This window comes from Vulpes lagopus, chromosome 1 (genome assembly GCF_018345385.1).
Source record: "Vulpes lagopus strain Blue_001 chromosome 1, ASM1834538v1, whole genome shotgun sequence".
NCBI classification, from domain to species: Eukaryota; Metazoa; Chordata; class Mammalia; order Carnivora; family Canidae; genus Vulpes; species Vulpes lagopus.
In genome coordinates this window covers 124,861,530-124,884,797 of record NC_054824.1, presented here as the reverse complement: position 1 = coordinate 124,884,797, position 23,268 = coordinate 124,861,530, and the positions used below count along the sequence as shown (strand labels likewise).

The following is a 23,268-nucleotide window of genomic DNA, read 5'->3' as shown; positions in this document are numbered from 1 at the left end:
GGAGTCTTGCCCTGTTTTCTCTGGTTCCAGAAATCACCCAACCAGATAATGAAGTGAGTTGCAGTAAGATGGAGCTTACCCTGTGAAAAGATGAAGCCGTATTCATCTGAAGCACCCTCCGTATTTTCCTCATCCTGGCAGATGCCTCTAGTTGACCAAGGTTTCAGCACAGGATTGTTATCAAGTCAACAGTCAAGGGTAGTTAAATGGAAAGAGTGTGAGAAGTTCAATGAGAGATGGTTAAAAAATAGAAGAAGAAGAAGCCTATGCAGACATACTTAGCAGCATTCTAAAGTTTTAGGGATATGGTACTAGGATCACTTTAAACACCTTTATAATAGGCTAGAATACTGTCTCCTTAGTAACAAAAGATAGTAGACTTTATATCAGCTAAAGCCAAATACAACCTGCTGTCCAGGCCAGTTACCAAATGGATCTTGTTGCTATTAAAATGATCACCAGGGAGTTCAAGGACTAGGGAGTCATTTGAAATTGCCTTGGAAAACATGTTGAAAGGATTGCCTCAAACCATTTTCCCTGGTGCTTGTTCTTTGTCCCAGTGCTCTAACATACAGTACATGATAAAATATATCCTGTATATTTATAGTGTGTCCAGAAAATGCCAAAGTGCTTAAGGCTCTGACATTGTTTTCATTAGAGATAGATACTTCAGGGAATGTAAATGCCAACTTTTCAAATTTGCTATGAGTAGAAAATCCAAATGGTGCCAGCTTTTAAAAATATGTTGTATTGTGTGAGGCTCTGGACCAGCTGCCTATGAAACAACACGGAGAAAGGCTCTTGTGGAAGATGCAAACAAAAGCACAGGAATGACCGTGGTCATACTTGCCAAGAGCCCGGAACTTGATTATTTAGCTAACCTCATCTTTCTTCAACCTCACCCATGCTAGTTAGTAAATCTGAGAAAGGGAAAATAGACCTACAGATTAGTAACCTTTAACATCACAATATAGCTCTTTCCTTTCCTGGGGCCTTCTTCTCATCCATTTGTACGAACCCGAACCCTCAGGAGAAGTGTTCCTTTATCATTTTTTTTTTTTTTTGGAGTCCTTGTGCACAAGGGGCCACAGCTTCTATGCTGCTAAAAAGTACCAGGCACAGCCTGCCCTCATATCTGTCCTTTGCTTTCCACTGGGAAACCATCACATTAAATCACTATAAGAGCAGGCCAGGCTGTCTGTTTTTGCACCCTCTAGTCCCTCTATCATAGACTCTATAAGAATTCAAGTCAATGCTTTCCAAATCATCCCCTGACTGCCTGTGAATGAAAAGCTTAGAGTCATCCCCCATTCCAGGTAGGAGGCCAGATGACTACAATTTTTCTTTAAGCAGAGAAGATGTAGTTATCCTTTCCTCAGCATGGGAATAATAGAAGGATGATAATACCTACTTCCAGTCATGGCAGAAGATGAGGATGGGCATGATAACGATGCCTCCTAAACCATAAAACAGTGCTTCTGTTGTCTTCAATAAACATGTATATCCCATATAGTTTGTGCCAGGTACTGTGTCAGATATTGGAAGTACAGAGAGGAATAAGAAACAATTCCTGTTGTTTACGGAATTCACAGTTTTCATAAAGGAGCTAGATTTATCAATACCTAAGATGGTACAGGGTTATGAGACCTTTGATGATGGTAGCCATGCAAACAGCATTATTGGAGTCACATAGATGAGGACTCCTACCTAAAACTGGGCAGGTCAAGAAAAGTTTCTGGAGGGGAAGATATCTGAGCTAAAAATTCCATAGTGAATAAAGTTAATCAAAGAAAAGATTTGGATCAGGGAGTGGTATCTGGAGTGGAGACCAGAAGGAGGATGGATTAGTAAAGAAGGAGGAAAGCAGTTCTAGTAGAGGAAGCAGAAGCAGGAGATTAAGTGACAAATTTGGGAGACTTCAAGTAGCCATGCATGTGTGATTATAGAGCGCACTGCAGAGGCAAGTAAGGACAGCCGAGGACGAGAGGCCAGCAGAGAGCTGACCCTGAGGGGCTCTTGGTATGAAAGAAGTTGGTTGCCAAGCTGAAGGTTATGAGGAGCCAGTGAAGAATTCATGTGGAGGAGTAACATGATCTTGCTCATTTTAAAAGATCACACTGCCCTTGAAATGGACTGTGACCCAAGTATAATGGAATTCAGAGGTGAATTGAGGACAAAGAGTGGGGAAAATCTTACATGGCATTTAAAGAGGAAGATACTTTTGATTCCTCTTTTAGCTATTATTTAGCTTAGGATTCTCACATTTTATATACATATTTTTAAGAAAAATATATTCACACTATCATTAATATTTTTAGAAATATCCTTTTTCCCCCTAGAAGGTGAATACATTTAAGCCAGGTATGAGAGAGAAGATTTTGCTTAATATCCTCAGACTTTCTTTTTAATAAAGATTTTATTTTTAACTAACCTTTACATCCAATATGGGGCTCAAACTTACAACTCTGAGATCAAGAGTCATATGCTCTACCAACTGGGCCAGCGACATGCCCCAAGATCCTCAGTCTTTCTAAATCAAATTATTGCTGCTGGAGCCCAGGAGAAATGAGCTATTTGAACCTAAATGTGGAGGAATCAGTTCACTATCCTATGTCTTTCAGGTCTAGGAGGAACTTTGGGGTACTTACACACTACATTCAGTCAAGTTGGTAGATTATGTTGTACTGGCTTCTTGATCAACAGATGTTGAGATTAGTGGCTAGATCTAATTCAAATGGAAACATTTTTCTTTATCGCTTAAATCTTGGCTAACATTCATTGATAACTGTATTAAAAGAATCATGAAAGCAGGTTGTGCCTACATAATCAGCAAATTGCCCATCTAAAGTTTCATTCAGTGAATCTGGCTTTCTTATGCGGCAAACTCAATTGACTTGTCGAGTGATCTGAATTGGCCATCAGAACAATAACAAGTTGCTCTTTTATATCAAGTACACATGGCCTAAGTTTATAGTTTTGCTCTCTAGTACTATCTCATCAAATACAAAATTTATCCATCAACTTAAATATGGTGGTCATAGTAGATATTTGTTGTGTTTTTGGTTAGGCAATACATAGTTTTCTCTTCCTAACTGCATCTCCATTTTCTTTGAGGAATTTATCTTTCCCTCCTTATGTGTCATCTTGGAAGGCTTATAACTTGATTACCTTTTCCTCTTGCTAAGGAAGCTGACAGGGCTTTGGAGGCTCTTTGTGGTAGATTTCTCTCACTGTTCTGTTGGGGAAAAGGAGGTACATCTGTGATCTAATTTGAGCTAATCAATTCTCCCTTCGAGTTTTGGATCTCAGGAGAGGCCCACACTGCTGAAAGGGACAGCTGGAAAAGAATCATTCCAGCTTTGGTGTTAGGTAAGAGCTATTCCCACTTCCAATACCTTCTGTAAGCTCACTCATTCTCATCTGTGCCAAGCCAGTTATTCAACCTTCCCTTTCAGTCCCTGAGCCCCTTCCAATCGTTCTGGTCAAGTCACTCTTGCTTGGGTCAGCTGTATGTGTTTTCTATTCCTTGCCATCAAAGAATCCTAACTGATAGATTGGTAATGAATAATTTGCTTTCACAGAAGCTGACATGCTTTGCTCATGACTCACACAAACTCTAACAATATGCTTCTGAAATATGGAGAAACCAAGGGTATTAACTCCGTTTTAAACAGAAGCAGCTAAAGTACTAAGACATTCAGGATTTGGTTTACGTCATGAAGCTCATCAGAAGCAGAATTAAAAATAAAATAGAGACCTATTGACTCCTAACTATGCCAATAATTAGTGGTGTAACCTTGAGTAAGTTACTTAATCTCTTTGGGCTCCAGTTTCTTCAACTGTAAAATTAGAGGATTGGGTCAGATGATCTCTAAGGCCTCTTCCATCTCTAAGATCATTTGGTTTTTCATCTGGGGTTCTTTTCTAGAGACTTCTGCTCCATGGTCAGAGACCCTAGTCCGTGGACAGAATATATTAGTAGCTGAGATATAATGTTCTTAATAAAATATATTTTAATCATCTGTGAAAGCAAAATACGAGAATAGATTTCTTATTTGCACTTCCATAGGCTCTATGGCTCTCTCTCCCTAATAGCAAAACTGTCCTTCTTTTCCCAAATAGAAATCTGAAACATCCTAAATGTTTATTGTCAAGGGAAAATCACTGAATTTATCAGAACCCAAACTGAGACCTTTTGGCTTTGCTTAGTGGTATATTTATATATTTAAAACAATTTTAAAAAAATAAAACAAACGTATCATGAGGCAAAAGTACGTTGGAGTCAACATTTCACTAATGTTCTCACATATGCTATCTTTTCACTTTCTGAGAGACATCATCCTCATGCTGACCATCTTAATAGCTAGAATTATAGTCTTGTAAATCTCAACTTGGGGAATACTTTTTTCTTTTTTTGAATATATGCTTTTTAAAGTCTTAGGTTGGACAGGATGATGAAACAAACTGCAGTGAAAATTTATATATGATTACATGTGTGTCTTTTTTTTTCTGCTCCCAATAAGAAAAGTGAAGCAAATGAAAAAAGCAAGTGAAGTACAATTGTAAAGTGGGAATATTTAATTGAAGGAATTGTTATCATATATTTGATAATCCATGTCACTTATAAAATAATGAAAGCACAAATGGAAGTTTTCAAATGGCTTTTGATATCATATTCCTCTGATGTTTTGAAGCACTCGGTTGAAGAAAGAATGGCTTCTAATTAGAAGAGAAATAACATCATGAATTGATTTTCTCATTTTTGATGATAATACCCAGAAAATTTCAACCAAATCCTATATAAGCAAAAAAGTACTAAATTAAACTTAAAAATTTATATTTTAAAAACTCAGTCTAAAATATGTTATTTTTTTATAATTAAAAGCTAGTAGTTTTCACAATTTTTTAGTTTGGGCTTGTTATGTCAGAAAAAGCACAGGTTAATACATATATACACGTGTACCTATATATATGTATGTATCATACATGCATACATACACACAATATGAAAGTATATACGAGAAGAGTTAATCCTGTTTTTTTTAATAAAGATTTTATTTGTTTATTCATGAGAGACACAGAGAGAGAGAGAGAGAGAGGCAGAGATACAGGCCGAGGGAGAAGCAGGCCCCATGCAGAGAACCTGATGTGGGACTCCATCCCGGGTCTCCAGGATCACGCCCTGGGCTGAAGGCAGCGCTAAACCGTCGAGCCACCTGGGCTGCCCAAGAGTTAATCCTGTTGATAAGCAATTAATCATTTGAAGCAGGTGTAACTGGCCACCAATGGCCACCATAAGACAGCTATTAAAATTTCAGAAAGTGATTTAAGAAAGCAAACAATGTCCTGCTTATCACTTTTCACATCCAGCTCCACAAGATAAAAAAAAAAAAAAAAAAAAAAGCTTACACATGTTCTGTATTAACTATAGTTGGTCTCAAGCAACAAAGAGCTCAAATTCCAAATTCATTTCCTTGGATAAGAACAGACCACTAGTTTACAGAACTGAAAATTCTAGATGTAAACAGAGCTGTGGACGAAGCTCTATCTAAGGCTCACAGCTTACAGGATGTAATCAGGACTAGCTGCTTCTTTCAAAAGGCTTGCCTTTAACTCTGAATCCACATGCTTATAGATTTAGATTCAGAGGTGAAAAAGACAAATCTCTTCCAGAACCTTCAGTAAAAATACCACTGTGACTTGGTGGCTCTAATTGGGTAACATCCAAGAATGCAGAGATCTGGTTGGCAAGGTTTGGATCACTTGCTTTCCCCTAAACTGAGGGTAGAAGTGGGCATTAACTCCAATGAAAGTACATAGAAAGGTGAGGAGGGGTGGATAAAAGTAATAGAAGAGTAAAGAGATGCTGGAAAAAGAGTAACAAAAAATACTTTCTCCCCACCATGATGTTATTTCTCTCTGCATGAAAAGACAGTGTCTCCAATGCTCAGTACTCAACATACTATTTGGGGCTCTTCTATCTTATTTAAGGATCTCATCCAGTTTCAGTCCTCAGACCTTACCCACAGATTTCCTTTCTGTGGTTTCAGTTATCTGAGGCCAACCACACTCTGGAAGCAGATGATCCCTTTTCTAAGAGATCATTAGGTCAAAAGTAGCCTAATACTCTGTCACAATGTCTACACCATTCACCTCACTTCATCCCTTCGTGCAGTCATTTTACCATCTCATATCATCACAAGATGAAGGCAACATTTTTTTTTCATTTTTTTCTATTTAAATTCTTTTAGCCAACATATTGTACATCATTAGTCTCAGATGTAGTGTTCAACAATTTATCAGTTGCATGTAACACCCAGTGCCCCTCACATCATGTGCCCTCCTTAATGCCCATCACCTAGTTACCCCATCCCCCTACCCAATCCCCTCTAGGAACCCCAGTTTGTTTCTATAGTTAATAGTCTCTCTCCCTCACTGATACCTCCCATTCAGTTTTCTTTCCCTTCCCCTATGATTCTCTGTGCTGTTTCCTATATTCTACATGAGTGAAACCATATGATAATTGTCTTTCTCTGATTGACTTATTTCACTCAGCATAATACCTTCTAGTTCCATCCATATCAATGCAAATAGTATTTATCCTTTCTGATGGGTAAATTTGCATTGTGTATATATATATATATGTGTGTGTGTGTATATATATATATCTTCTTTGCCCATTTATCTGTTAATGGACATCTCAGTTCTTTCCACAGTTTGGCTATTGTGGACATTGCTCTTATGAAAATTGGGGTGCAGGTGCTTCTTTGGATCACTAGATTTCTGTTTTGGGGGTAAATACCTAGCAGTGCAATTGTTGGGTCATAGGGTAGCTCTATTTTCAACTTCTTGAGGAAGCTTCATAACCGTTTTCCAGAGTGGCTGTACCAGCCTGCATTCCTATTAATAGTGTAAGAGGGTTTCCCTTTCTCTACATCCTCACCAACATTTGTTGTTTCCTGTCTTGTTAATTTTAGGCCAGGCAACAATTTTTAAAGTTTTAAAGGCACATTCTGATGCCTCTACAATGTAATTCCAGCCAGGATATTTAACCAAACTTTAAAAATTGCTGTCTGGATCTAAAGAAAAATACAGATTGAAAGTGAAAGGGTGGGAAAGCATTTATCATGCAAATGGAAGTGAAAAAAAAAAAGCTGGGGTAGCTATACTTAGACATTAGAAAAAATAGACTTTAAAACAATGACTGTATTAAGAAATAAAGAAGGACACTGCATAATCATAAAGGGAACAATCCAACAAAAGGATACAACAATTGTAAATATTTATGCACTCGACATGGGACCTCCCAAATAGAGAAGCAGCTATTAACAAACATAAAGGAAGTAATCGGTAATAATATAATAATAGTAGGGGATTTTAACACCCCATTTACATCAACGGTTAGGTCATTCAAACAGAAAATCAACAAGGAAATCAGTGGCTTTGAGAGACACTTTGGACCAGATGGATCAAACAGATATATTCAGAACATTCTATCCTAAAACAGCAGAATACACATTCTTTTCAAGTACACATGTAACATTCTCCAGAATAATTCACATATTAGACCACAAAACAATTTTCAACAAATTCAAAAAGATTCAAGTCATATTAGGCATCTTTTATAACCACAATATTATGAAACTAGAAATCAACCACAGTAAAAGATCTGGAAAGAACATAAATAAGTGGAGGTTAACTAACATGTTACCAAACAATGAATGAGTCAACTAAGAAATTGAAAAGGAAATAAAAAAACACATGAGACAAATGAAAATAAAAATACAACAGTCTAAAATCTTTTAGATACAGCAAAAGCTGTTCTAAGAGGAAGCTTATAGCAATACAAGCCTACCTCAAGAAGCAAGAAAAATGGGTAGCCCAAGCGGTTCAGTGGTTTAGCGCCGCCAGCAACCCAGGCCTGATCCTGCAGACCCAAGATGGAGTCTGACATTAGTCTCCCTGAATGGAGCCTGCTTCTCCCTCTGCCTGTGTCTCTGCCTCTCTCTTTCTCTCTGTGTCTCTCATGAATAAATAAATACAATCTTAAAAAAAAATTCTAAAAAAAAGAAGCAAGAAAAATCTCAAATAAACAGTCTAACCTTACACCTAAAGTAGCTAGAAAAAGAACAAACAAAGCCCAAAACTAGTAGAAGGAAGGAAATAATAAAAATTAGGGCAGAAATAAATTAAATAGAAATTTAAAAACCACAGTAGGTCAATGAAAACAGGAGCTAGTTATTTGAAAAGATCAATGAAATTGATAAACCACAAGCCAAACTCATCAAAAACAAAGCAAAAGAGAAAACAGAGGACTCAAATAAGCAAAATCAGAAATGAAAGAGGAGAAGTAACTACCAAAACCACAGAAATACAAAAGATCATGAGAAAATTTTATGAAAAAGTATACGCCAACAAATTGGACAATGTAGAAGAAATAGATAAATTCCTAGAAACACATAATCTTCCAAAAACTGAATCTGGAAGAAATAGAAAGGCTAAACAGACACATTACCAGCAATGAAATTGAATCAGTAATCAAAAAAACTCCCAAGAAACAAAAGTCAAGCATCAGATGGCCTCACTCATGAATTCTACCAAACATTTGAAAAGGAGTTAATAATACCTATTCTTCTTAAATTATTTCAAAAAAATAGAAGAGGAAACAGAATTTTCAAATCCATTCTACGAAGCCAGTATTACCCTGATACCAAAACCAGAAAAAAACATCACTGAAAAAGAGAACTACAGGCAAATGTTTCTGACGAACATAGATGCAAAATTGCTCAACAAAATATTAGCAAACTAAATCCAACAAAATGTTAAAAAAAAAAAAACATTCACAATGATCAAGTGGAATTATTCCTGGAATGCAACAGTGGTTTGATATTTGCAAACCAACCAGTGTGATACAGCACATCAACAAGAGAAAGGATTAAAAACATGATCATTGTAATAGATGCAGCATTTGGCAAAGTAAAACACCCATTCATGATAAAAGCCCTCAATAAAATAAATTTAGAGGAAACATATCTCAACATAATAAAGGCCATAGATGAAAAACCCACAGCTAACATCATACTCAATGGGCAAAAACTGAGAGCTTGTCCCCCAAGATCAGGAGTAAGATAAGAAATGTGTGGGAAATATCAGAAAGAGAGACAGAACATAAAGACTCCTAACTCTGGGAAACGAACTAGGGGTGGTGGAAGGGGAGGAGGGCGGGGGGTGGGGGTGAATGGGTGACGGGCACTGAGGGGGGCACTTGACGGGATGAGCACTGGGTGTTATTCTGTATGTTGGTAAATTGAACACCAATAAAAAATAAATTTATTAAAAAAAAAGAATGACCACTCTCACTACTTTTATTCAGCATAGTACTGAAAGTTTTAGCCACAGCAATCAGACAAGAAAAGGAAATAAAAGGCATCCAAATTCGTAAGGAAGAAGTAAAACTTTCACTATATGTAGATGACATGCTACACTATATAGAAAACCCTAAAAGACTACACCAAAAAATCTATTAGAACTGATAAATGAATTCAGTAAAGTCACAGGATATAAAATTAATATATAGAAATCTGTTCCATTTTTATACACTAATAATGAAGGAGCAGAAATAGAGATTAAGAAAAAAATCCCACTTATAATTGCACCAAAAAAATAAGATGCCTAGAAATAAATTTGATCAAGGAGGTGAAAGACTTGTCCTCCGGAAACTATAAAACACTGATGAAAGAAATTGAAGATGAAACAAAAACTTGGACAGATATTTCATGCTCATGGATTGGGAGAACATATATTGTTAAAATGTCCATACAGCCCAAAGCAATCTACAGAGTTAATGCAATTCACATCACAATACCAATACCATTTTTCACAGAACTATAACAAATAATCCTAAAGTTTTTATGGCAGCACAAAAGACTCCAAATAGCCAAAGCAATCTTGAAAAAGAAGAACAAAACTGAACAGCCCAGATTTCAAGATATACTACAAAGCTATCATGGGACAGAATAGACAATCTAGAAATAAATCCATGATTATATGGTCAATCTACAACAAAGGAGACAAGAACATGCAATGAGAAACAGACCGTCTCTTCAACAAATGGTTTTGGGAAAACTGGATAGCTACATGCAAAATAATTAAACTGGACCACTTTTTACACCATACACAAAAGTAAATTAAAAATGGATTAAAGACCTAAATGTGAGACCTGATAACCATAAAAAATCCTAGAAGAGAACACAGACAGTAATTTCTCTGTCATTGGCTACAACAGTTTTATAGATGTGGCTCCCAAGGCAAGGGAAACAAAAGCAAAAAATCAACTCTTGGGACTATAGCAAAATGAAAAGGTTTTGCACAGCAAAGGAAACCACTAAAAAAACAGACGACAACCTACTGAATGGGAGAAGATATTTGCAAATTATATATCCAGTAAGAGATTAATATCTAAATATATAAAGAACTTACACAAGTCAACACACGCAAAAAAAACAAATAATCCAATTTAAAAATGAGCAGAAGACACGAACAGACATTTCACCAAAGAAGACATACAGGTGGCCAACAGACACATGAAAAGATTTTCAACATCACCTATCATCAAGGAAATGCAAATCAAAATCACAATGAAACCTCTCTCTCCTTACACCCGTCAAAATGGCTAAAATAAAGAACACAAAAAACAACAAATGTTGGCAAGGATATGGAGAAAAAGGAACCTTCTTGCACTACTGGTGGGAATGCAAACTACTGCAACCACTGTGGAAAACAGTATGGAAGTTCCTCAAAAAAATTTAAAAAAAAATTACTAGAGGATCCAGTAATTCCGCTACTGTATATTTACCCAAAGAATACAAAAACACTCATTTGAAAAGATAGCATATCCTCAGAGTGGACTTGAATAAAGGCACATATCTCTTCATAATTATAGCTATGACATATTAGAAAGTACTTTAAGCCTTTCCTTACATGTTATCACAGATGAGTGGTTCCTTACTCTCCATCTGAATTTGAAGGTGATGATAGCTTTTATGAAGCCTCATCATAAACTGCATCTGAAAAATAAAATTTCCTTTTAGATTAAAACAAACCTAACAAAAAACAGCTGTTCTTTGAAGTAGTATGTTCATAGCCTCGTAGCCTCAGCACATACAAGTCTACTTCTAAAAGCAACATGTGGAAATCGCCCAGGAGAGGTTGCCTGTTATCCACTTGACTAACCACACTTCTCTCAGCATCCTTCATTCCACCATTAAATCAGAAGAGAAAGAAAATAATGATTCAGTGCCTACTTCAGGAAAATATGGAAATTAAGTGACAGCCAAGACTATTCAGAAGTGAGTAAAGTCCCCTTCCTGACACACATCATAATCAACACGAGTTCCACATGGTTTTATATTTAAATATTAAAAAATGAAACCATAAAGCCATTCCCTAAAAGTAAATGTGGGTGTTTATTTACATGGCTCTTTGTAGGAAGATCATTATAAGCACACACAAAAGAAAGAAACCATAATGACAAAGAATAATACATATAAGTGCCTTAAGTATAGGTGTGCATACACACACACACACACACACACACATACACACAACTATTTCTGGGCATTAAAAAGCCATTAAAAAAACGAAGAAAAATTGAGAAATATTGAAAATAAGTAACAGGCAATATGTTAATATTTTCAACTATAAATACCTCTTATAAACGAATGGAAATAAAACAAACATCTTTCAAATTGAACAATTTATAAAAAGGAAATGACCAACAGAAACCGATTAAAGTATTACTAATAATTCAATTTAAGGCAGAAAAGATATAGATTTCTTTCATAAAAACTGGCACCAAAAAAATGCCCAAAGAAGATTCTCAAGTTAGTGTAAAAATTGTGTATTTTCAGGCACTAGTGAGTAGCTTGTTGATATGCACCAAAAGCCTTAAATGTGTGCATAACTCCATGACACAGCCCTTCCGTGTCCCTAAATTTATCACAAAGGTGTTCATGGATGTCTGCCAAAATAGAAATATAAATCAAAACACTGTTGATGATTCTGAAAAACTAGAATTGAACCAAACTGTCCAAAAATAAGTTTTTTGATGTGGACTTTTACCTTATTATTGAAAATTATGTTAAATAACATTAAATTACTTGTTTTTATTTGTCACAAGTATTTCATGCTGTTATTGCTAGAGAGCTTAAAAAAAAAACCTGACAAATACATTTGATCCTGATACAGTTCTGTGAAATGAGGCAGTTCCTATAATTAGCCTTATTTTGCAGAGAAGAAAACTAAGCCCCTGAGCAATTATTGACAGGTCCAAGATCATAGAGCAGGTACATGGTGGAGCTGGTCCATCTGACCATGCAATATCCTTTGAACTGATTACATTCTATTTATGTTTTGGCTAGTAGCATATTTTAATTCCCGGGATTACAGTGTTCATGTTAGGCTGACAAAATATGATGTAGTAAACTACATTTCTTCCAAATTGTGTCCTTCTGCTCGAGAGCTGCATTTCAGTACCCATCATTCTATGAGGGCTCAAGGAAACAAAATCAGCCTTGGGAGCATTTCACCATAAAAGCCACTTTGGAGGATAGGCCGACCCCACTTTATATCATCCTTGCATAGTGCTCATTCAGGATCAATCCCTTCCTCTCTGAATGACTTTCTGGTATATACAGATAAAGCAGCCCATTCCAATACACCCATAGTACACACACACACACACACACACACACACACACACACACATATATATATATATATATATACATGCCTCCTCCCCCACGCGCTTTGAGTGCTATCTCATGCTCTGAGCCAAAGAATGAGAGCAGCAGCAGACTGTTTTGCACATTCTTGGCCAGTGAGTTTTAGTGCAAATTCTCTCGGCCAGTAACCATTCTAAAGTGCTATTCAGAACTGACTGTTCCGTACCATGAATGATTACATATTTTGCCCTGACCTCAATTGCTGCCACGTATTTTATCTTTGGCCAGTTTTGACACACCTAAAGCTGATAGAGGATGAGCAAATGTTACAGTGCCAGCTCTGTCCCCAAAGAACCAAAGATGAGTATCTCTCTACATGTTAAAATGACAGGATACGTGTGGATACGTGTGGATACACTGGGTGGGGGTGTGCGTGGGATGGCACATAGCTCCGGGTAGAGAAAACAGATGGCAAAGACTAGCAGACAATGAAGGACTGATGGTAATTCGTTGACACTACGGAGGACAGCATACACATCGCTGTGACCTGTGACACTTAACCAAAATTGGTTGGATGGGAAGGGGAAGCTTATGACTTCGGGAAATGGAGAGGAAAGGAAAAGTAGTTGTTAATGTAAGATGACTAGAGCACATGCTGATCTGGTTGCTCTTCCATTTCCCATTTCCATTTTCTTGACGGGATCCACTCCCCAATTCCATTTTCTAAGAGTGTATTGGGTTTTCGATATTGAAAAGCAGGGAATCCAACTCAAATATTTTCACCAACATGAATTTAGATACCTCTTAGTCTCATAATGACCTAACAGTAAAGAGACTAAAGCCCTAGGTTAGTGATCTTAGGCTGACCTAGTTAGCCCTAGGTTAGTGCAGACTTGCCTCCATTACTGATCAGGCTAATGTGTGAGAAACCTCTTCATCTTTTTTAGTTACACTTCACAGGCTAACCAAGAAGGATGGTTTCAAGAGTTTGGCCTTTTCCACAGTGGTGTTTCTCAAACTTCTCTTTCTCAGAATCAGTCCCTAAGTGTCATGAAAGGAAAACAAGTTAAGTTTCCTCTGGCTAACAAAAGTTCAGGAAAACCTGAGTTCAGGGATGCCTGGCTCAGGAGTGTACATCTCCATCTCAGGGTCATGAGTTTGAACCCCATGTTGGGTGCAGAGATTACTTTTTAAAAATTTTAAATTAAAAAACCACCCGAGTTAAATAACATTCCTGCATGTTCTTCAATCCCAGATCATTCAACAACTTATCTCTGCAAATATATCTTAGCATTTCCAAAAGGGGGCTATAATATGATGTAATGATTCCCAAAAAGAATTGACTATAAGGGCCCTGTTTCACAGAGCACACATGCCATCTCCTGGAGCTGCAGCTCTGCAGGACACACTTGGGAGAATGAGCTGCAGGGCAAGATCAACAAGCTTCTGATCTGGGGTCTTACTGTTGCCTCATCTTTTTTTTTTTTTCCTCACTTAGCTCTCTCATGGCAAATTGTTAGGGAAAGAATTCCACCAAGTGGTAGTTTATCTGTTTACAAGTTCCCCCACGTGGGACGCATGGGTGGCTCAGTGGGTAGAGTGTCTGCCTTTGGCCCAGGGCATGATTCTAAAGTCCCAGGGATTGAGTCCCACCTCAGGCTTTCTGCATGGAGCCTGCTTTTTCCTCTGCCTATGTCTCTGCCTCTCTCTCTCTCTCTCTGTGTGTCTCTAATGAATAAATAAACAAAATCTTAAAAAAAAAAAAAGTTCCCCCATGTAATTTGAGTGTCACAGATTTTCTTAAAAGTTTGTTTTTTCACTAAAAGACAATACATACTGATCAGAAAAAGCTTTTAATGTGAGAAAAGTAGAGAGGATTATGAACATGTATAATCCCCCACCAAAGGAAAGTTGTTTGCATTTTAGTTTGAATTTTTATTCTTTTTTTTAAATTCTTATTTGTCATTATAAAAAATTATACTAAAAATCATGACACTTTTTTAAAAAAGATTCTATTCATTTATTCATGAGAGAGAGAGAGAGGCAGAGACACAGGCAGAGGGAGAAGCAGGCTCCCTGCAGGAATCCCGATGTGGGACTCGATCCTGGGACTTTAGGATCATGCCCTGAGCCAAAGGCAGACGCTCAACCACTGAGCCACCCAGGCATCCCTAATTTTGTATCTTTATTGCAACTTCCTATCATATCATTATGAAGTTTCAGTGAGATTACAAATTTATGCAAATGAAATAGAATAAAATGCAAACTATTAACATAAACTCATGTGGTCCTCTGTCTTGACTCCTGCTTGCAGCTGAAAGATTGAACCCTTCTTCTCTTTTTTTTAATGACACTCTGGGGACATTTGTGTTCTTGCTGGTTCCTACCAAGTTTAATTCTTGATTTTCTGTGCCCCAGGATTATAGCATATCTGCTATTCTTGTGAAGTGAAATTCTGGTATCTTTATTAGTATCACGCTGTCATTGTACCATTGAAAATAATCCAAAATTGGAATTATTAGTGTTTTGAAATCAAGGTAAACAATTTGATTATTTAATGTATATGAAAAGAAAGAAAGCCCACACATTTGGAGTGCTACATGCCTACAGATGAGAGTAGATTATGGTGTTGAAGATGGTCTGTAATTCTCACTGCAGCTCAAAGATATTTCAAATAAGTAGAATATAAATGTTACAGTTTTGATATAGATTCATGCAGTTTATCTATTTATGATACAACTCAAGGAATGACAAACTACAGGTCATTTCTGAAACTAAAACTACAGTTCCTCTCAACAAAAACACTAAAGTCCCTTTAAAAAGACCAAACTAAACATATAAAAAGATTTTCCAAAAGATCTCTTCAAAGATTTCTAACAAGAAATAGGATTATTAGAAGAGTCAGAAGAAAATATTTGGAGTTAGCACAAAAATCCCTTATCATTTTATTCATTAGGGGACAGTCAGAACAAACTTGGTGTGAAAAATTTGTGTACATTAATCTTTGGTACAAAATAATGACAGCACTAATGAACTTTGATTTTTAGTAACTAGACTACATCATGTGACCTTTGACATTTTTAGGATTAATTAAAATTTTTTCATTGTGTGAGGTTATTAGCTTGTTTTCAAGCAAGAACTTCCCACTAATAATTTTATCAGCTAATCGTTTATGTTAGAAGGATGATGCTTGTTTGACTTTTGAATTTATGAATGTGTGAGTTAGCTGATATCATAATATATTTATAGATTTTTATTTTTGAAATTATTATTTAGCTTTATGGATTTTATTTTGTAAAATCTCAACTTATTTATTTTTATTTTTTGCAAAATACTAGTAGGTCAATATTATGTAAAATAGATGAAAGACTAGGGTGTCCTTTCATTTCCAGTATTGCATTCACTAATCACTTCTTTGGGTCTCTTGTCAAATGTCACCATCTAGAAAAGCCTTTCCTTGAGGTGAATGGCGGCTCAGTCTGTTAAGCATCCTACTCTTGGTTTCAGCTCAGGTCATGATCTCAAGGTCACGATCTGGTGGTGGTGAGATCGAGCCCCAGGTCAGGCTCCATGCTAAGCCAAGAATCTGCTTCTGATTCTCTTTCTCTCCCTCTGTCCCTCCCATTCATGTGTCCTCATGCTTTTTCTCTCTCACTCAAATAAATAAATAAATAAGAAAGGCAGAACATGCTCCCACACCAGACCCTCTCAGTACCTTGTATTGCTGAATTTTCCTACCACTTAGATATTGTTCTGAAGTAATATTATTATTAATATATGAATAATTGTTAATAATTATTATATAATATATTAATAGTATTAATTATATTAATATGATATATTGTAAGATAATAATTGTTAATATATAAATAATATTATTATTTATTTGTTTACCTGATATTATGTATCTTCCCTCAAAGGCATAGAAGCTCTCTGCGAAAAGAGTTTCCTGTCTGTGGCTTGATATTATAGAAAAGTGTCTTTTTTTTTAATAAATTAATTTTTTATTGGTGTTCAATTTACCAACATACAGAATAACACCCAGTGCTCATCCCGTCAAGTGCCCCCCTCAGTGCCCATCACCCGTTCACCCCCACCCCCTACCCTCCTCCCCCTCCACCACCCCTAGTTCATTTCCCAGAGTTAGGAGTCTTTTTTTTTTTTTTTTTTTTTTTTTTTTTTGAGTTAGGAGTCTTTATGTTCTGTCTCCCTTTCTGATATTTTCCACACATTTCTTCTCCCTTCCCTTATATTCCCTTTCACTATTATTTATATTCCCCAAATGAATGAGAACATACACTGTTTGTCCTTCTCCAATTGACTTACTTCACTCAGCATAATACCCTCCAGTTCCATCCACGTTGAAGCAAATGGTGGGTATTTGTCGTTTCTAATGGCTGAGTAATATTCCATTGTATACATAAACCACATCTTGTATACATAAACCGCATCTATAGAGAAGTGTCTTGCACATGGTAAGGGATTAGAAAATATTTATTAAAAAAAGAAAATATTTATTCAATGAATGTGGTAATAAATGAAGAGCTGCAGATTCCAGTCTTTGAATAGATAATAATTAATAATGATGATGACATAAATTGCTGTGATTTGGGGATTATTAGTATTGACACTGAGATGAGTATTTTTGTTTTTTTTTTAAATCTAATACTGTTTATTTAAGATCAGATCCCATTTTTTAAATTCCTGGGTCAAAGTCAATGACTCTTCTAAAGTGATTGGGAATCCATTTCAAAATATCCATTCAGGAAGGTTACACCAATTTACATTTGAATTAGTGATTCATTCTTTGTCTACTGTTTGGCTTTCAAACTTCTATGCATTGGCTTCTGTCTCCACTAGTAGTGGCCTCTCCCTACTTGCTTTCTTCTAAATGATGGTATTAGATCTCTTTTTCCACTAAAAGCCAAATGCTCTTCCTGACAAAAAAAAAGATTTGAGACTACAACTTCAAGTGTGATTGTTATTTCCTTAGGTTCTCTCCATAAGGTCATGGTCAGTGATCGTAAAAATTAAGCACAAAATTTACTGAAAATTATCAATTTCTTCCAATATGCACTTGTAATTATTGCTACAAACAAAAGCCAGATTTCCTTTATAGGATGGACTTGAAGTTAGTATTTTCATCTAGTTTATATACTAGCAAATTCTTTTACAGTAATTTATATAATGTCTAACATTTTGAATTTTGCCAATATACAAAGAAAACAATCCTCTTTAGGTTTTGTTAACAAGTTGTTTGTCAAAATCTGTATGTGTGCAAGATGGCGAAGGCAAGTTGTTTTTCTTTCTTCTTCATTTTTTTAAATACCTGCTTTTATTTTTTTGTGGCTAATTAAATGTGGAGTACTGTGTATACATCTGAAAGGTAGCACCTTTAGCTCTGCAGGCTTTTATCCCAGACATCTGATAATAATTACCGCATAAATAAATTCATAATACCAGGCAGTTAGAAGCAGTCTAATTGCAACAATTAATTTGTAGACTTACCTAATTAAATTTCCCTGGCCAGAATGTGTTGTCTGCATACATCAAAGTTTACAAAGGAGGAGTAACAGAGCAGAATAAAAAATGACAGTGTCCCTAATGGAGTCCCTTGAGAGGGACTTCTAAGGTTAAAATAAAAATCTATCAATGCTGAACAAGAAAATATGCAGTTCAGCTGAAATGATGAATGGTTCTGCTAACCTTCATGCAAAATGATCCTGACACATATTATTATTGAAATAGAAATGAGCATATCTTTGTCTACCTTATTGCTTTTACAAAGTGGATGAAATGGTCTGGGAGTCTGAAAACTCTTTTTATGTTGTACTTGGGAACATTAAGACAATCCTGATCTCTTTCTTCCTCTTGAGAGTCAATAGCTACTTGTTTATCTGTTTTCTTGCTTGCTTGTAGAATTGAGTAATTGTGTGAATGCGTGGTGAGAAGAGAAAACTGCATAGCAGGCATCTTTGGCTGGCACAAAGGTGTTTGCCCTGCCACTGAGGAACACAGGAAAATTCAAGTTTTCCGGCCTTGTCTGTGACAGATGGGGAAAAAAACGACAATTATAATGCCACACTATTTCTTAAAAAGAGATAAATAAAAATAATTTAGTGGCTGAGAGGAAATAGTATGGATCAGCTTAACTTGGAAATAACCTTATCAAAGTTCTCAGTAATTCCCATTCCTTTTGTATTTATTTATTTATTTACTTACTTACTTATTTATTTATGCAAAAGCCTTTGCTTTTCTTTTTCTTTTTATCATCCACAAAGGAAGCTAATTCTCCTTTTAATCCTGGTATTTATTAACATGTAAGGAATGCTCAATTTCAACCTGATAGGTCAGCTATTCTATTTATATCTTGTTAAGTGCCCTCCTGGTCCTGCTTCCCCACTGTTGGGCATCTCTACCTCCTGCTGCCCTCTCTCCCTACTCCCAGTCCATGGCTGGCAATGATTAACACCTTAACACCTACTGTATGAATGCCCTGCCCTTTGCGAGTTCCTGAACTAACCTGGAGGTGGGCAGGTTGACTTTTCAGGGGCCCCAGTTCTCATCACCCTGTCAGTGGTGAGGGGTAAAGAAAGTCTTCCTGTGGTTTTCAGCCTTAGCATACAATTGTTGCCCCTAAGCAACAAGCTGTGACTTGTGAGAAGTGGAAATAGGTTTTCTTACTAAAATAAAATATAAATTAATTTAAAAATGGGCAAGGACATCATTAATAAAAAATATTATAAAATTGTAGTGGGAGATAAAGCCTTCATTTTAGACACTATGTCTTTTATTCTGTCTTGACCTGTTTCTGGAATTGTAGGTAGAAACAAAATCAGACATGACAGGATACATATGAGTTTTCTTATTGAAATGTATGTGGAAGTTTTAACATCAAACAAAAGAATAGCTAACACCACAAGAAAATTTAGAAACTGTGTCAGAGTGCAAAGTATGTTATAATATGTTAATTAATTCTAATACTTTAATTACTTAATAATAAGATGAACTGCTATATGTTAACTGGTTGTGGGATGCCCTTTTCTGTAGAACAATGTAAATTCTTAACCTTGAGGTAGAGGCATTTACAAGGAAATTTGTTTACATCAAACCTTTTATTGATGTCATCATCAGTTCTTTATTTTCTCTTCCATTTTTAAACCCATAGGAGCCTTTCAATGCCAAATGAAACACTTCCCACAAAATTGTAATAGACTTCTCTCCAGTCCCTCCAAGAAAGTGTAATTCCAACAGTTTTGTCTAGAAATATTTCCTTTGCTTAGATTAGACTAGGCTCTATTTATGTCTCATACTGAACGTGGAGTGACGATGTGGTGAACAAAGATGTGTGGATATAGAGTAAGAAAACCAGAAAATTCCTCGGTTAGTTTTTAGTCAGAATGTTAGTTTGACTTCACTGTTTTATTTTACATGTAGATTCTCAGTTAGTTGTACTCAAATTCAACTGTGAGGGTAATGTCATATCATGTAAAATACAGTTGATCTTTGATCCTCTGTAATAATGGATTATTACCACCCTTTGTAAAATTAGAAAATTAGAGGCTTTCAATCTCTGTACCTATGACATATTATTTGATTTATATATCTGATTCAAATAAATTTGACTTTGAAATGTGCCTGCTACCAAAAAGGGTCTACATAGAGAATTCAGGTCAAAATAAAGTAAAAGTAAATCCTATCTTCTGATATGAATTAAATGAGAAACTCTCAGAAAGATAGGAGAAAAGAAAGATAATGAAGTTTGGGTAATGGAATTAACCAGGAAAGAACTCCTCCCCCATGTTGACCTCTCTCTGAACATTCTCTCCCTTTGGCTTCTGTGACACCATACCCTCACTCTCTGTTTATTCTCAGTAAACTTCACTGGCTCATTGCATTTTACTTGGATCTCTTCAAGCTTTTTCCCAGCCTCCTTTTTCTCCTTTTATATTCCAGTAGGAGGTGTCTGAATGAGCAGCATCAACATTACCTGACACTTGTTAAAATTGCAGGCCTCACCCATGAATCTCAAGTGTATGTACTAAGTCAGAAACTCTGGAAGTGGGACTCAGCAACAATTTAAGTTTTAACAAACCCTCTAGGTGGTTCCTAATACACACCCAAGTTTAAGACCCTTTACTGTGTTCTCCTCTGAGGTTTTCTGATCCACAATTAGGGCCTTCAGGTGATGTACATACTGTGGGAGGTTGTAGTTTTTAAAGATAGCCATAAATGTATCCCTTGTCATATCAACCCTTCTAGAATCTTGCTACCATCCCATTAACAGGTAGAATTAAATTACCCTTCTCTGAAATCTGGGTAGAATTGTGACTTGGTTGTAAACCAGTAGTATGCAATGGGATGGATTCTGAGTAACTTCCAAGGGTAAGACATACAAAATGATGTCTTCTGTCTTGTTTAACTAGAACACCCACGGTGGGGGATCTCTAGTCACCAACTCAAAAGTCTAACCTTTCTGAGGCAGCCAGGCTACAGGGTATCCAGTCCCAGAGAAAGACTGTCCATTCCAGTGGCAGTCTTAGACTTCAACCTCTTCTTTCTTGGGCACCAGACCATGAGCACATGAGCCCACAGATGATTCTAGTTCACATTTGTCTAGTTGCCCTCCTGCCTTCAAGCCCTCTGAGCTGTGGCTTAGCATCATGGAACAGAGGCAAGCCATTTCTGCTATGCCTTTTCTGTGTTCTGACTCATAAATCTAAGAGCATACTAAAATGATTCATCCTTTCCCTTAAGTTTGGGAAAACTTACATAGAGATAGTAACTGGAACATATAGTATATACAAATTTATATCTCCATTTAAAAATTCTGTTTGAGGTCCAGACATAGAAATGGAATTGCTAACCTGGCAACTTCACTTGGAAGTTCACAGGCATCTTAAATTACATAGAAAAAAAAATGACAGGAATCAATGAGTTAAAAAACAGAAAAATAAAGCTATTATTACTTAATAAATCTAAACCCTTATTCATTACAAAATAGATAAATCTCTAACCAATTGAACTTTTATCAAAGAAGAAAGCAAAAACATAAGGAGGGAGGATTAGCCAGCAAATGAGGAAAAAGAAGTTAAAAACAATAGGAGACTTATTTCCATCACTCTATGTAAATAAATTTGAAAATATATGTGAAATGTTTAAGTTTCTGGGAAAATACAATTTATCAAAGTTTACTTCAATAGAAGATCTAAATTCTGGGTATAAATCTAGGGAGAGAAATTCTCTCCTGATAAGTTTTTGTATAAGATTTAGAGATAGTCATAAAACAGTTCTTACACACACACACACACACACACACACACACACACAAATGAGCCTGAGGACCATATGGCTTCATGGGATAATGCTTCCAAACCTTGCAAAGTTGGTTATTCTTAACCATTATTTCACCTTTCCAGAGCACTGCAATAGTTAAGAAGAATCTCCAAGACCTTCTTATGCAACAAGTTTAAATTGATACCAAAACTAACAAAGAATATACAAAAATACTGTAGCACAATCTCATTTGAGAATACCAATGAAAAACAAATCAATTAGCAAGAGAATCCAACATCCTTGTAAAAATAATATATCATATCATGACCGGTGGAGTTAATCCTATGGAATAACTCTCAGAGAAAAAGGCATAGGATTATGTCTAGAGACAACAAGAAATAGTATGTATCTTAAAATTCCATTCATATTCATGATTAAAAAAAAACACTGAAAATGGAGATTGGTATTTTCCTATATATATGTATTATTTGTGTATAAATCACATCTACTTTACAGAGAACTTCTCTATGGGGCTTCTCCCTTGCTTTAAGTATAAAAATCAGTATCTTTAACATGGATTGAATATTGGTGGCTCTCCAAAATTCAGCTGTTGGTATCTTGACCCTCAGTGTGATGGTTCTAGGAGGTGGGACTTTGAGAGGTCACTAGGACCTGAGGGTGGAGCTCTTGTGATGGGACTGGTGCCCTTACAAAAAGAGACACAAGAGCTTGCTCTCTCTCTCTCTCTCTCTGCTGTCTTCCATGTGAGGGCACAGCAAGAACATGGGCAAGAGGGTCTGTAAACTAGGCAGAGTGTCTTCACCAGACCTGAATCTGCCAGCACCTTGATCTTGAACTTCCCAGCCTGTAGAGCTGTGAGAAATAAAGGTTTATTGTTTAAGCCACCCAGACTATGGCAATTTTTTATAGCAGCCCACACTGCCTAAGACACGTGGCCTTCCTATCTGTGAGTATGCTGGCGTTGACTGCATCTCTTGCTTCATTGCTTACAAACTTACCTTCTCACTTTCCAGAGTCTAGCCATGAAAGACTGAGAGAAGTATCAGTTTTGTTTGTTTTTGAAAGAGAGAAAGAGATGGTGGGGTAGGTGGGGAGGGGCAGAAGGAGAGGGAAAGAGAGAATCTCAACCTGGGCATGGAGCTGGACACTGGGCTCGATCTTACAACCCTGAGATCATGACCTGAGCCAAAATCAAGAGTCAAATGCTTAACTGACTGAGCCATCCAGGTGCCCTAAATTTCTTGAACTT

General features: G+C 36.4%; 1 protein-coding gene across 1 annotated transcript in view; it reads left to right on the top strand.

The window, feature by feature from the left end:
* Positions 1 to 23,268, top strand: part of LOC121487423 (histone H2B type 2-E1-like) — a 56,471-nt gene that overhangs the window by 117 nt on the left and 33,086 nt on the right. The gene's annotated exons all lie outside the window — the stretch shown is intronic.